The sequence below is a fragment of the Cervus canadensis genome, chromosome 3, assembly GCF_019320065.1.
Source record: "Cervus canadensis isolate Bull #8, Minnesota chromosome 3, ASM1932006v1, whole genome shotgun sequence".
Classification (NCBI taxonomy): domain Eukaryota; kingdom Metazoa; phylum Chordata; class Mammalia; order Artiodactyla; family Cervidae; genus Cervus; species Cervus canadensis.
The window spans coordinates 74,954,348-74,968,243 of NC_057388.1; positions in this window are offsets into that span (position 1 = coordinate 74,954,348).

Here is a 13,896-nt window from a genome sequence, read left to right on the forward strand (position 1 = left end):
GTTGAGTGTTGAACACACTTATAATTTTTTTTTAAATGCAAATACTTTACAGCTGCCAGACAGTTTACTTATCTCCAGAGAAATGCCCAGTTCATGTAGATTCATGTGTGTGAGTGCTCAGTCTCTCAGTTGTGTCTGACTCTTTGTGACCCCATGGACAGGAACCCCAGGTTCCTCTGTCCATGGAATTTTCCAGGCAAGAATAATGGAGTGGGATTTCCCACTCCAGGGATCTTTCGGACCCAGGTATGGAACCTGCATCTCTTGTGTCTCCTGCCTTGGCAGGCAGATTCTTTACCACTGTGCCATCTGGGAAAGTTCCAATTTTTTAAAGTTGGAAAGTGAGAATTGCTATAGTTTTGCTTTGCATTTATTAATTTCTCTCTCTCTCTTTTTTTTTCTGCTTATATTTTGCTGGAGGAAACCTTTTGTCAGAAGTATTTTATGTTACGGGCCCAGTGATGTGTGTGTGTACACACATGAGCACAGGCATTAGCCTTCATTTCCCGCCAAATTTAATAATGAATGCATATTAGGAACTGAGCAAAATCCACTGAACTACAAACGAGTAGCACTATTATGAAATTTATAACAGACAGTTTAAACATTATGGACATTATCATAAGTAAGAAAAAGAAACTAAAAGAAAACAAAAGTCAGTCATAGAAAATTATATAATTTTGTATATATGTGTATGTATAAAAACACATATGTATTTGTAATATATATATTACATATCTAATACACACACAGAGACATATATTTGGGGCAGAAAGAGAGAAAGAATATGTCATTATTTAAAGGGACCATCTAAATCCATTTCACATAGAGGTTTGATCCTTTCTCAGAAATCAGTTGTCTGAGAAGTTGTCCAAACTGAAGGAAAGAGAGAAGTTCAATAATTCCTTCCCGTATCAAAGCCAGTGTCAGCTTCCTTAAAAAAAAAATGTATTGTTTTTGCATTTATCTTAAAATAATTTTTGATGTTTTCCTTTCTTTGGTCCATGAAAAGGTAGGATCCATAGAAATTCACCATTATACCCTTTCAGGGTTTCTTTAATTGTCTTGTCATAAGTGCCTACAGTTTAAAAAAAAAAAAAAGAGACAAATTGTTTATCTACAAGCAAAGCATCACAGTGCTGTTTCAAGACTTCTTAGAAATAGAAAATTAATTCCCGCACTTGACCATGTCCACTTTTGAGAAAAGTCTGTCATCCTAGGAGTCCTACCATGCCTTTAATTCACTAGAGGAATAGAGAAGTACTTTTCCTGCAGGAGACTTGGCAGATAAAATCCGAAAGCGTTTTGGGAAATATTAGGTCAACTGATTGAATAAAAATGATGAAGGATCTTCTTTTTTAAAAAACTGATTTCTGCTTGGGAAACAGTCAGAGGAAGTGTTGAGGGAAGGTTTAAACACTATTAGAAAAAAAGCATCGAAAAAGCCACCCAAGGCTAGGGTTAATTTGCAGCTGTGATTCTATCATGGTGGTGGTGTTGTCTGCATCATTGTCATGTGGGGGACACAGTGTTCTAAGACAAACTCTATAATGTGGCAACAGAGGTCCCATGGAGTACATCTTTCATTAATGAAGTTGTCCACACAGTTCAGGGCCATAGCCTAAGCTGTTTGAAAAGCTTGGTACTCACAGGGGAGAAAGACAATCTTTATGGGCAAACTGTTCCATTGTGAAACAGAGAAAGAAAGAAAGAAATAGCAAACACCGCTAATCTATGCCAGAAATGGTAGGCCTGAGGCAGGGGGATGACAAAGCATTGGGCTTCAAAGTGTTTATTGTCCTAGAGCTGCCAAGCACTTTGAAGACAATCATCAAACCCTTCTAAATGGAACCAGGGAGGTTTCTCACCATTGATCTCAGCAACAAATGTTTGTGTTTCATGGTCACTTTTTTTTTTTAATCCTTCAAAGACTCCTAGTAGAATTGTCATTAAATAGGCTATTTTAAAAGATAAAACTAATTTTCCATCTGAGTAATCATATCCCAAACATGATCAAATTGCCAACTAGAGAAATGGCTTGAAATGGTATCCAACAAAATATTCAGTACCTATTATTATGCCAAGTTATTATAAGGGTTCAGGATCCTGAAATCAACTAACCCTTATGTTCTCAAAATGATGACATTTCACCAGTCTCCATAATATCATAGGCTGGTACGTGTTGCCAAGGAAGTTACTACCAATGGCCTCAGATTTAAAAAATGAAATGAGCAGACAGAGCCTCTTCCTTTTGGACTTGGGATAATAAGATATGAGTTACATTGAAGACTCTAGCTAATTAGGTTGATTTAATCATTTTTTATTTTTATTTTTTGGCTTGCCAGGTGGCCCTAGCGGTAAAGAACTTGCCTCCCAATACAGGAGATATAAGAGACACAGGTTTGATCCCTGGGTTGGGAAGATCTCCTGGAGGAGGGCATGCAACCCACTCCAGTATTCTTGCCCAGAGAATCCCATGGACAGAGAAACCTGGTAGGCTACACTCCATAAGGTCGCAAAGAATCGGACACAACTGAAGCAACCTAGCATGTGCACCATCATTTATTCAGCCACTATACAAAAGCAGTCTGGGGCAGAGGAGTTAAGAGCTTTCTCCAAGTTCAGTATTGGCCAGGAGGTAGGATGGCCCTGTGACTCCTCAAAAACAAATGCTCCATGGCCCCGTCAGTGCCCCAAGAAGGCAGATGTCAGCAGGGTATGGAGAATCAGGATCAGCATGGCTTCCTCTTTCTAAGAGAGCTTGTTCTCATCCCAGTACCTGGGGCCCCTCCAGCTCACTCTTCACAACCAGATATTGTAGGGTGAAAGTGAATAGCTTTTATCTGGGGGCTTTAACCATTGCACAAGACAGGAAATGTAATCTAAACCCATTTAATATGAAACAATTACCCAATTGTGCTTCTGGTCTGATCCATCCATCATTCGGAAGCCTAATGTTCCATGGAGTCAGTTCAGAATTGGGAGAACATAGGTAAAGCACTGAAGGTAAATTCTATGGAAATTACTGTAAAAAAAAAAAAAAAAAAGACCCTTTGAAATGATCAAAAATGTGGCGGAGGAAGATGAAACTCAGGGGTGCTGAGAATGAGGTCAGTTGTGACTTAGCTTCACCTTGGAAGTGATTGGATCAGTGCACATGCTGGCCTCTAGAAATCAGATTGCTTGAGGTTTCTTTTTCTCATTTTCTTGAAGGAAGAGTAGGTACCCAGGGGAAGGTAGAGTGGGAAAAGATGCAACCTCCCCCTGTCAGACTTCCAGGATTTGGGTCTTGATCATTGGAGAGAAGAGGCTGCAGGAAGAAAAAGAATAAGTCTTTACACCAATGACTCAGTGTAAAGGGACCATTCCTTTGGTCCCCAAGTAATGAATTGTGATACTATATGGAAAAGAGACCATTTCCCCCAATTATGCACTGAAAATAGCTCTATGGGTAATGCATGGAAAATGGTCCAAAGGCTTTGGGAGCTGTGAGATATAGTACATCCATCAGATTTTGGCTTTGGCAAGGTGGCCTCTGGGAGCAGTGGCATTGTGATGGATTATTCTACTGGAGGTGGGGAAGAACCCAAGAGCCACCTTGTAAAGCTGAATGGGCAATTTATGGCACATGTGAAACAAGTGAGGTTTCCCAGGCATAAGTGGACAAAATTTAGGGATGGGTTAGGTGGCACAGTGGTAAAGAATCCGCCTGCCAATGCAGAGGACACAAGAGATGTGGGCTCTATCCCTGGATCAGGAAGATTCCCTGCAGGAGGAATTGGCAACCCATTCCACTGTTCTTTCCTGGAAAATCCCATGGACAGAGGAGCCTGGCGGGCTACAATCCACAGGGTCTCAAAGAGTTGGACACAGCTGATCACTGCACAGTATGGACTTGACTAAGTTCCATCTTCGAGAAAATGAGGCAAGAGCTCCTTTTTTTTTTTTTTAAATTCAGTCTGTTTTTTAGTTTTAAAACCCTCATTAATACATTTTTTGTTTCAGTTCAGTTCAGTTGCTCAGTCGTGTCTGACTCTTTGCGACCCCATGAACCACAGCACACCAGGCCTCCCTGTCCATTACCAACTCCGAGTCCATCCAAACCCAAGTCCATCGAGTCGGTGATGCCATCCAACCATCTCATCCTCTGTTGTCCCCTTCTCCTCCCGCCCTCAATCTTTCCCAGCATCAGGGTCTTTTCCAATGAGTCAGCTCTTCGCATCAGGTGGTCAAAGTATTGGAGTTTCAGCTTCAACATCAGTCCTTCCAATATTGTTTATGTAAATTACAAATAGCACAGAAGGATGTGAAGTTATTTAATGCCACCATCTCTATTGTATTTCATGCCACCTCTATTTTATTTCGTGCCACCATCTCTGCTTTTACAGCTCTGTTAGGGTGGAGAAGACTGGGTTTATGCTGGTTTTATAATGACACAGAAAAGTGTGGTCGATCCTCAGAAGAACTATTTTTGAACCCCATTTCAAACAAATCACAAAAATTATTTGTCATTAATGAAAGTCTTTAAAAGCTACTCCTTATAAGAACTCTAGGAGGTAGGCCTTCCTTTTTAAAGATGGACCATAGCCACATTTTGCAGGTGAGAATACCGTGGCACAGAATAGTTACGTTACGTGTTTCAGGGGACACTCCTAGCACGTGACAGCTATAGGGTTTCCATCCAGGGAAGCTCTGAACCCTTTACTGCAGCCTCATATGCTTTATTGCTTCTCTACCAAGAGTACAACTGCTTTTACCCCACGATTCTGCCAATGCCACACAAGGGCCTTATTCTACTTCTGCATGTGAATTGTGTATTAACAGTTGTTATCACCAACTACTTCTTCAGCCAGAAGGTAACCTGCAGAGTGGAGGCATTTTGGTGAGGAGGAAAACATGCTGGAGCATGAGTCAGGAAATCCAAGCTTTAGCCTGCTTCTGTCACTAAGTAACTCTGTCATGTTCAGTCCCATTTACATCTTTGGCTTTCATTGTCCATATCTATAAAAAGAACAGAGTTAGAATCTCCCCAAGTGCAACTCACGCTCAAGATTCTGACATTCAAACTGCCCAGATCAGGGTTAGACATGTATCTTTTGACCAAAGGACCTACATCTCCCTTTTAGCCAAAGGACCTGTAATAGATATTACCCTAAGGATGCAGCTAATCAAAAGACGTATTTTTTAAATGAGTGTCCTTCTGTTTTTGATGCCCCATTCACTGCTTTTGTTGTAACAGCAACAACAGTAAAACATTTGTTTTAATTACTTCTTGTGGAAAAAACAATTGTCAAAAACGCTCAACCAAATTGGCTAGCTGTTGCTTCAGAATTACTCATGTTGCTCTGAAAGAAGAGGTCAAAGCAAAGAGATGAGTTTTGGTTACATGACAGATTTACTCATGTACAACTTAGCCTTTTTAGCCTATCTGACTGTTTTTTAATGCACTTATATGTTTCTGGACTATATTTTACTCTGCACATCATTGGATTTCTACCTTTTTTTCACTATAAGGAGTGTGTATTTTTGTGTTTTTATTTTCTATCATTCTTCATTTCTTCTGCCTTTTTCTGAAAGTCAGTGGTAAGGTCATTAAGAATAAAACATTTAGGCAAAGAAAGTTTCAAATGCGGCTTCATGCCCAAGGCCAGAAATTCTCCAAATTTAGTGTACACAATCACCTGGAAACCTTGTTAAAAATATGTATTTCTGTGAACCATTCACTGATATTTTTGAGACAATGGGTGGGGAATAGGATCCAGGAATCCATATTTTGTAAAATATGGACATTTGTAGGCAAAGTAATGTCTCTGCTTTTTAATTCATTGTCTAGGTTTGCCATAAGTTTCCTTCCAAGGAGCAAGTGTCTTTTAATTTCCTGGCTACAGTCACCATCTACAGTGATTTTGAAGCCCAAGAAAATAAAGTCTGTTGCTATTTCCAAGTGAACGGAGGTATACAAATTAGAAACGCTGGAACCTACCACACTGTATTGGTGCCCCTGAACTCATCTTTGAGAATAAGTAGGTGGTGCCTTAGCACAAAGTGGCTAAAAATCATACCTACCCAGTCTGGATTCTTTCTCTGTTCTAATAACCTTTGCCAGAAATGTGGGTAGGAAAGGTGAGCCCAGGGTGAAGAAGAAGGCACTTTCTTCAAAAGATTATTAGTAGCTGTTATCTAATTAGAGATGTATATGGCTTTAAGCTGTATATATAGGGCTTAGTTATCTATTCCTAGCTGTTTGTTTTCTCTTTAGATTTAATATGAAGGTAATTTTAATAATCATATACATTCATATATGATAAATTCAACCTGGTTTCACACTGCATTCACCTTACTGGAAACTGACTATGCATGCAAAAAAAGAAGATGAGTGGATCACGAAGGGAGCACCAAATGTATTCCGTCCACACTACTTTTCCTCTACTTTGTAATGTGACCTTGAACTAGATGCTCTGATTCCAAATGTATTCTTCTGTATGGTGGGGCCAGTGATGCCTATTCTGCTCACATTGCTGAGGTGCTATGAGAAGGAGGTGCATCAAAGTGTTTTAGTGATGGAAGAATCAAAATAGTGATGAGACTTCTCTTTCCATTTTCTTTAATCAATAAACACAATCTCCCAAACCATTCATTTGTTTATAACAAATGGCTTGGGAGATTCAATAATTCAACATTAAATTATAATTTAATGTTGTACGCAAACCACTCAGCACCCTGCTGTGAGATGAGTGGATGAAAAAGCCCAGTCAGTTTATGAGACTGACGCGCTGCCCACTGCACTAAGAAGGTGCTCCCAGTCAGTTTAAATATAGCTTTTAAAGAATGATTGTGACCAGGTTTCATTAAGCTGGATTTTTAATAGCACTTTATTTTATAAACTTGAAAAAATATCCCTCCATAAAGTAGTAGAATCAATCTCAAAATCTCTTTGGATTGATGAACTATGCATTTGGGCTTCCCTGGGAGCTAAGCTGGTAAAGAATCCACCTGCAGTGTGGGAGACCTGGGTTGATCCCTGGGTTGGGAAGATCCCCTAGAGGAAGGCATGATAACCTACTCCAATATTCTTGACTAGAGAATCTCCATGGCCAGAAGAGCCTGGTGGGCAACAGTCCATGGAGTCGCAAAGAGTTTGGACGTGACTGAGTGACTAAGCTGAGTGACACAGCACTGTACGTTTACCATCTCACTCCAAGATAAAGTCACTGCAAATGCATTTATTTTGCTTTATTTTTAATTAATTTTTATTGGAGTGTAATTGGTTTATAATGTTGTGTTAGTTCCTAAGCTACAGGGAAATGAACCAGTCATACATACACATACATCCTCTTCCTTTTGCACTTTCTCCCCGTTCAGATCACCACAGTGCATTGCCCAGAGTCCCCTGTGACACAGCAGCTCTATTTACAACAGCCCAAACAAGGAAGCAACCTAAACGTTCAGCGACAGAGAAACGGGTAAAAATGTGGTGTGTATATACAATACTATTATTGCATTATTCGGCCATGAGAAGGAACCAATACTTTTCAGCCATAAAAAGGAAAGAAATTGGGTCATTTGTAGAGATATGGATGGACCCAGAGAGTGTTATACAGCGTGAAGTAAGTCAGAAAGAGAAAAACAGATATTGTATATTAATGGATATGTGTAGACTCTAGAAAAATGGCACAGATGATCCTATTTACGAAGCAGAAATAGAGACATAGATGTAGAGAACAAATGTATGGTTACCAAGGAGGAAGAGGGAGATTGGGAGATTGGGGTAGACACATATATGCTATCAATGTTATGCATAAAATAGATAACTAATGGAGATGCCTTTATTGTACCACGTTCCAGATACCCACAACAGAAAACTATTCTATTTGAAAGAGTAGAGAGAGGCCCATTGAGAGGGTACATGCTATTAGAACAAAGGAAGCTGAGTTAGCTGTCAGTAGAGAAAAGTGTTGGAAGATATTTCCAATCATTATAGTTATGCATGCCCTGTAATACTTGGCTTCTAAGATTCATTGCTGTTTTTTTCTTCTTTTTTTAGCCTGTGAGTTAAAGAAATTTTTTTAATTCAATTAAACATATAACATAGTGGTGAACAGAATAACTTTTGTGTTAGATAACAGCAACTTTTTTTTTCATTTATTTTTATTAGTTGGAGGCTAATTACTTTACAATATTGTAGTGGTTTTTGCCATACATTGACATAAATCAGCCATGGATTTACAAGTATTCCCCATCCGGATCCCCCCTCCCACCTCCCTCTCCACCTGAATCCTCTGGGGCTTCCCAGTGCACCAGGCCCGAGCACTTGTCTCACGCATCCAGCCTGGGCTGGTGATCTTAGATAACAGAAATTTTAGCACAGCTATTTAGTGGCACTATGACAGTGGGGCAAGTTATTTAAATTCACCAACCATGTTTCTTTCTCTTCTTTACATTTAGGATAAATATCATATTAGGTAGATATTTTTCAGGTGGAAAGACATCTAAATCATAGAGCTCAGTGTCTGATGTGGACCCCTGCTAAAAATATCTAACAATATTTTTATGCCTGCATCCTCCAAGAGAGATCAGAAACACCTCTTTCAGTCAGACCCTTAGCCCATACATTCTAGAACTTGAGTTCTGGCAGTGGCCCCACTGAACATTTTGAGAGTTGATGTTGCTTGCTATGACACTAGTTGTAGAGGGTTATTATTGTTTTTAACCCAAAGAGCTTTCTTTAATAACCCTGTTAGAGCTAACATTTTCAGCTTAGTCTACTTTTTGAGGTAACAAATTCTATTAGTTTAATGTACAAATTAAAGTAATACATAGTTTCCTTGAACTGACAGAAACTGAAGTGCCCCATAGAGATTTTCTTTTCATAATTGAAGAATAATCTTTTAAATACTGAAAAAGAAATCAATGTAAGTTTGGATATAAGAAGTAAGCCTTTGATAAGCAGGTTTAAATAATAAGGACATTTGTTGCTCAAGGAACTTGGAACCAAGTTTTCCAGCATAGTATGATCACAGCTCCATTTCTTTATAATTCTCTAATCACTTCCCACATCAGTATTTTGAGTTTTTCGTCCAGCTCTTGGTCTCAACACAGCCTTTAGCAAAACCTGGGCACTATTCATTTTCATTTGCATTCAGCATAGAATGCTTCCCATGACTTTATTTTAAAAACAATGAAGAAATTTCACAGAAGTTACTGAGTGAGTAAATCTTTCCTGGTGACTTTCTGGCCCAAATGGACACAGGCCAATCACAAGGACAGGAGACTATGATTGACTAAGACAAATCAGAACCAACTTTCTGAGAATGGACAGTTCCCTAAATTGCATTGCTGCTGGGTATGTGGGGTTGTTAAGGTGAGTGGTAAAGTTTCAAAATGCAAAGGCACCAAACTTTTATTCCCATATTTTTGACAGAAATCTTTATAGTGTGTCCCTACTTTCCACATCCTAAAATAGACAACACTGATCATAATTTTGCCTTTTCTTTTTTTGGAAGATAATATATAAAGATGATCATTCAGTGGCAATCTTATCAACTACTGTTTAGGTGGGTAGAGCTGATTTGCTCTTAAACTAACTAGTTTCTGGTTCTTTTTGAATTTTGTGGCTGCTCTTCTGAATATTTCATTTCCTGAGTTGCTGTGATGCTAACAACTTAAGCTTTCATGGCAGAAATCCATCCTTCCCCAACTTTACTTTGCCATGAGAAGAAATAACACAAAAAATCTCTTAATGGATCTCACTTAACTGGCTCTGGGATTGATGAATGACCTCGATGTTCTGTATGAAATAAATTGTCTGATACGCTCAGAATATTGAATATATGTGGCCAGTAGGCCACTCTGCATTACTTGTGCAATTTTTCCCTCAGTGTATGCTTACAAAGTTATATGGTTATGAGCTCTCTCCTTATGAAAGCTTAACTGTGTTTGTTCCCAAATCTGCTTATGCCAGTTGTAGTTGTGATTGTATGACATAAAAACATGAAATCTGAGAAAAGTGAAAACCAACCAACCAAACAAAAAAGGAGGGCTAACAATCAAAGTAATTGTTTCTGTACAGTTAAAGGAAAATTACTAAAAACATGTTGTGGCTAAATTAGCCAGGAGAGAGACAGCCGTAAAAGAGTGAAGAAAAATGATAAAACATGAAAAGATTCTATAGTCATGAATTTGTGCAGGGACCTTTAAGTTCTTGTTCTTTAAAGACTCTGCAACTGGAAAATAGTAGAAGATGCATTTTAAGTACAATTCACATGAGAAAATGGTGGCAACCTCCAATCAGCAAATCCACTCGCCAAGAAAAGGCCTTGGCTGTGTATCAAAAGTTTGGGAATGAATGTACAATGACATACTTTAAGTTAAAACCAAATGTTAAAAGTACATGTTCTTCTGTGTAATTACCCTCTTTAACCAACTTCTTCTGTTAATCAACCAACTACACATCAGGCAAGAAGGCTTTATGGTCTAGTGTTTGTGTGTGTGTGTGTGTGTGTGTGTGTGTGTGTGTCTTTGTATTTGTCACTCAGTCGTGTCTGATTCTTTGCAACCCCATGGACTATAGCCCACCGGGCTCCTCTTTCCCTGGAATTCTCTAGGAAAGAATGCTGGAGTGGGTTGCCATTTCCTCCTCCAGAGGATCTTCCCGACCCAGGGATCAAACCTAGGTCTCCTGCATTGCAGGCAGATTCTTTACTGCCTGAGCCACTAGGGAAGCCTTTATGGTCTATTGAAGGGATGAAATTGTGGAGGCATGTGCATATTCATGGTAAGGGGCAGGAACGGGGCAACCACTTGGTTACAGGAATAAGAATGCTATGTCCTCAACTAAAGTAGCAAAGTAGCAAGGCCATTTCTAGAGTTAATCACAAATCATACAAATGCATGTTGTTGATCACCTTAAAAAAAACTATTCAAGAACTTCCTTGGCAGTCCAGTGGTTAAGACTCTGTGCTTCCAAAGCAAGGTGTGGGTTAACTTCCTGGTTGAAGAACAAAGATCCCACATGTTGCACAGTGAGGGAAAAAATTTGAGAAAAGAAAAAAAAAAGAATAACTATTCCACACAAAAAAAGAGCTAACGATGTTGAAAAACATTTATCTCTGGACAATAGGACTGTAATAGTTGGTGGAGAGGGGATTACCTATGGAGAACTGATGCTTGCATTATGCTCTTATTCTGATTTGTTAATAGTGTGCAAGTTTATTCTTATGAATATAAAAATATTAACGAGCAACACCTACCAGTCCTGTCTTTATTGATGTGGCAGCCAACTTCCAACATGGCCCCCAGTGAACCTTGCTCCTTGGTATTCGTGCTCTTGTGTAAAATTCCCTCCTACCCCCATGTGTCACATTGTACCAGGGTTGATCTGTGTGATCAGTAGGATACTGCAAAAGTACTGGTATATAACTTTGGAGATAAGTTATAAAAGAGCCCTTAGCTTCTGTCTCTCTATCTCTGTCTCCCTCTTCCTTTCCTTCTTGCTAAGATCATGCTTTGGGAAAGCCAGCTGCCACGTTAGGAGAAGCCCTTCGGAGAGGCACACGCGGTGAAAGCCTCCTGCTAACCTCTTTAAGTCTCATTCCTTTTTAATAAGTTTAGATCATTATACCTTCCCCTTGAGTTTATATATTTATATATATATATATATTTGTATAAAGTTCAAAATAAGAAATAGACCCTCAATCACACCTTATCATTAATATTATTGATATAGTCATTAAAGTTACCAAAATAATTCAGCTTGTATGTGGCAGCAATAGATTTTCAGAACAGGTGTATCTACACCATCAATCCATTGCCTGTATGCTGTGCACTGGTGTCAACTGATGCCCATATGAAATTTGGGTACATTTTTCTCTTCTTTGTTATACGTTTGCATGGATTACAGCTATCCCTGTAATTCTCCTCCAGTGACACCTGCAAAGAATGGACCTCCTGTTGGGTCAAGGGGATGCATGGGAACACAGAGACAGAAAATGAAAGAACAGGGCAATCTCTACAGAATTACATACTCATAGGAAGAGAGAGAGAAAAGAAATACGGCACATATTAACTCAAAGTGAAGGGAATGGAAGAAATGCCATCTAGAAAGTTTTTGAATAAAGAAAAGAGGGGATGGGTGGAATGATTTGGGGTAGGTGAATGGTTGCAAGGAGAGAGAGAAGCCAGATGTGCTTGCCTAGGGGAGTGATTCTGATTAGCAATATGGATAAAGATCATTTAAAAAAATTTTATTGGAGTATAGTTGATTTACAGTGCTGTGTTAGTTTCAGGTATATAGCAAAGTGATTCAGTTATACATATATTCATTCTTTTTCAGATTCTTTTCTCATAAAGTTTACCACAGAATATTGAGTAGAGTTTTTTTGTGTTACATTGCAGGTCTTTGTTGATTATCTATCTTATATACAGCAGTATGTATGTTAACCCCAAGCTCCTGATTTATCCTTCCCCCCTCCACATTTCCTCTTTGGCAACCACAAGTTTGTTCTCAATATCTGTAAGTCTGTTTCTCCTTTGCAAATAAGTTCATTTGTATCATTTTTAAAAATTAGGTTCCACATAAGAGTGATATCATATGATATTTGTCTTTCTCTGCCTGACTGACCTCGTATTATCATCTCCAGGTCCACCTATGTTGCTGAAAATGGCATTATTTCATTCTTTTTGAAGACTGAGGATATTCCATTGTATATATGTACTACACCTTCTTTATTCATTCCTCTATTAATGGACAAGATCTTGATGTATATCATTGGGGACTTTCTGTGGATTTGAACCCAGAGTGTGGGAAGTGGCCAGGTTTGTAGTGAGGGAGTTAGGGCAAGGAAAACTGTTGAAATTGAGCCCAACTGATGGGAAATTGGAAGAGTTCATCTTAGTTGGGAGGTGGGAATGAGGTGAGTGGAGCAAAATGAGCAGTGCTCCCATCAGAGAGTGGTCAGAGGAAAGATGGAAAGAACCAGAGGGATGGGATGATATGAAGAGCCCAAGAGGATCTGCTGAATGATTATATTTGGTCTTGTGATCAGTCTCAGGAGATTGGTTGTTTTCTTTTGGCTTTAAGGAACATATACCCAAATATGGTTTAAAAAATTAGCTGTGTACTTAAAACTATTAAATGAACTGAATAGGGTAAGATATCCTCAAGACTTGGGGTATAGGCATCTGATGTCAGTGGTACAGAATTTGGGAGAGGATCATTTTTCCTCCCCTGTACTTGGTCATCAGCCACTGTCCACTCTGGTGTCCTGCAAGTAAGCTGACAGCCCACAGTGGAGGATAGCTATACCTGCTGGGGATGGTACTCTCTGGGAGGACCTAGCAGGATAGGTCATAGGGAGACACCTTGATGAGATGACAAAGAAGAAGGAGAAGAAAGATTTTCAGAAACCCAAATGAGGAGCAGAAATGACATGCAATAAATGCTGCATTCACTCCACACTGTGACTTTCTGAGAACAGGAACTCTGTTCACCTGGCTCTAACGTCGAGGAGTGTTGGACACAAAAAGCCCAATAAATACTTACATGATCAGCACACTTTATGAATCTGTCCAACATGGAGTTGGGTATCTTATATCCGTGTCTGACTACAAAAGAAAGAGATCTTGACCCAGTGTAGACTTGGGAGTAACTAAAAGTTTTAAAACAAAATTCCAGGGGCAGACTGAGAGACGGCAACCTAAAGGGCATCAAAATTCAAGGAGTGACCAAAAAAGGAGAAGACATGAAAGGTCCAAGGGTGTGGATGCAGAAGCAGAAAGAGTGCTAGAAAAGAATGGTGAAGAAACCACATACTGAAAAAACGAGTGCTCAAAAGGGGCAAATTTCCCAATGATTCAAAAAAAAAAAAAAAAGAAAACTAAGGAAGATATTGACTGAAA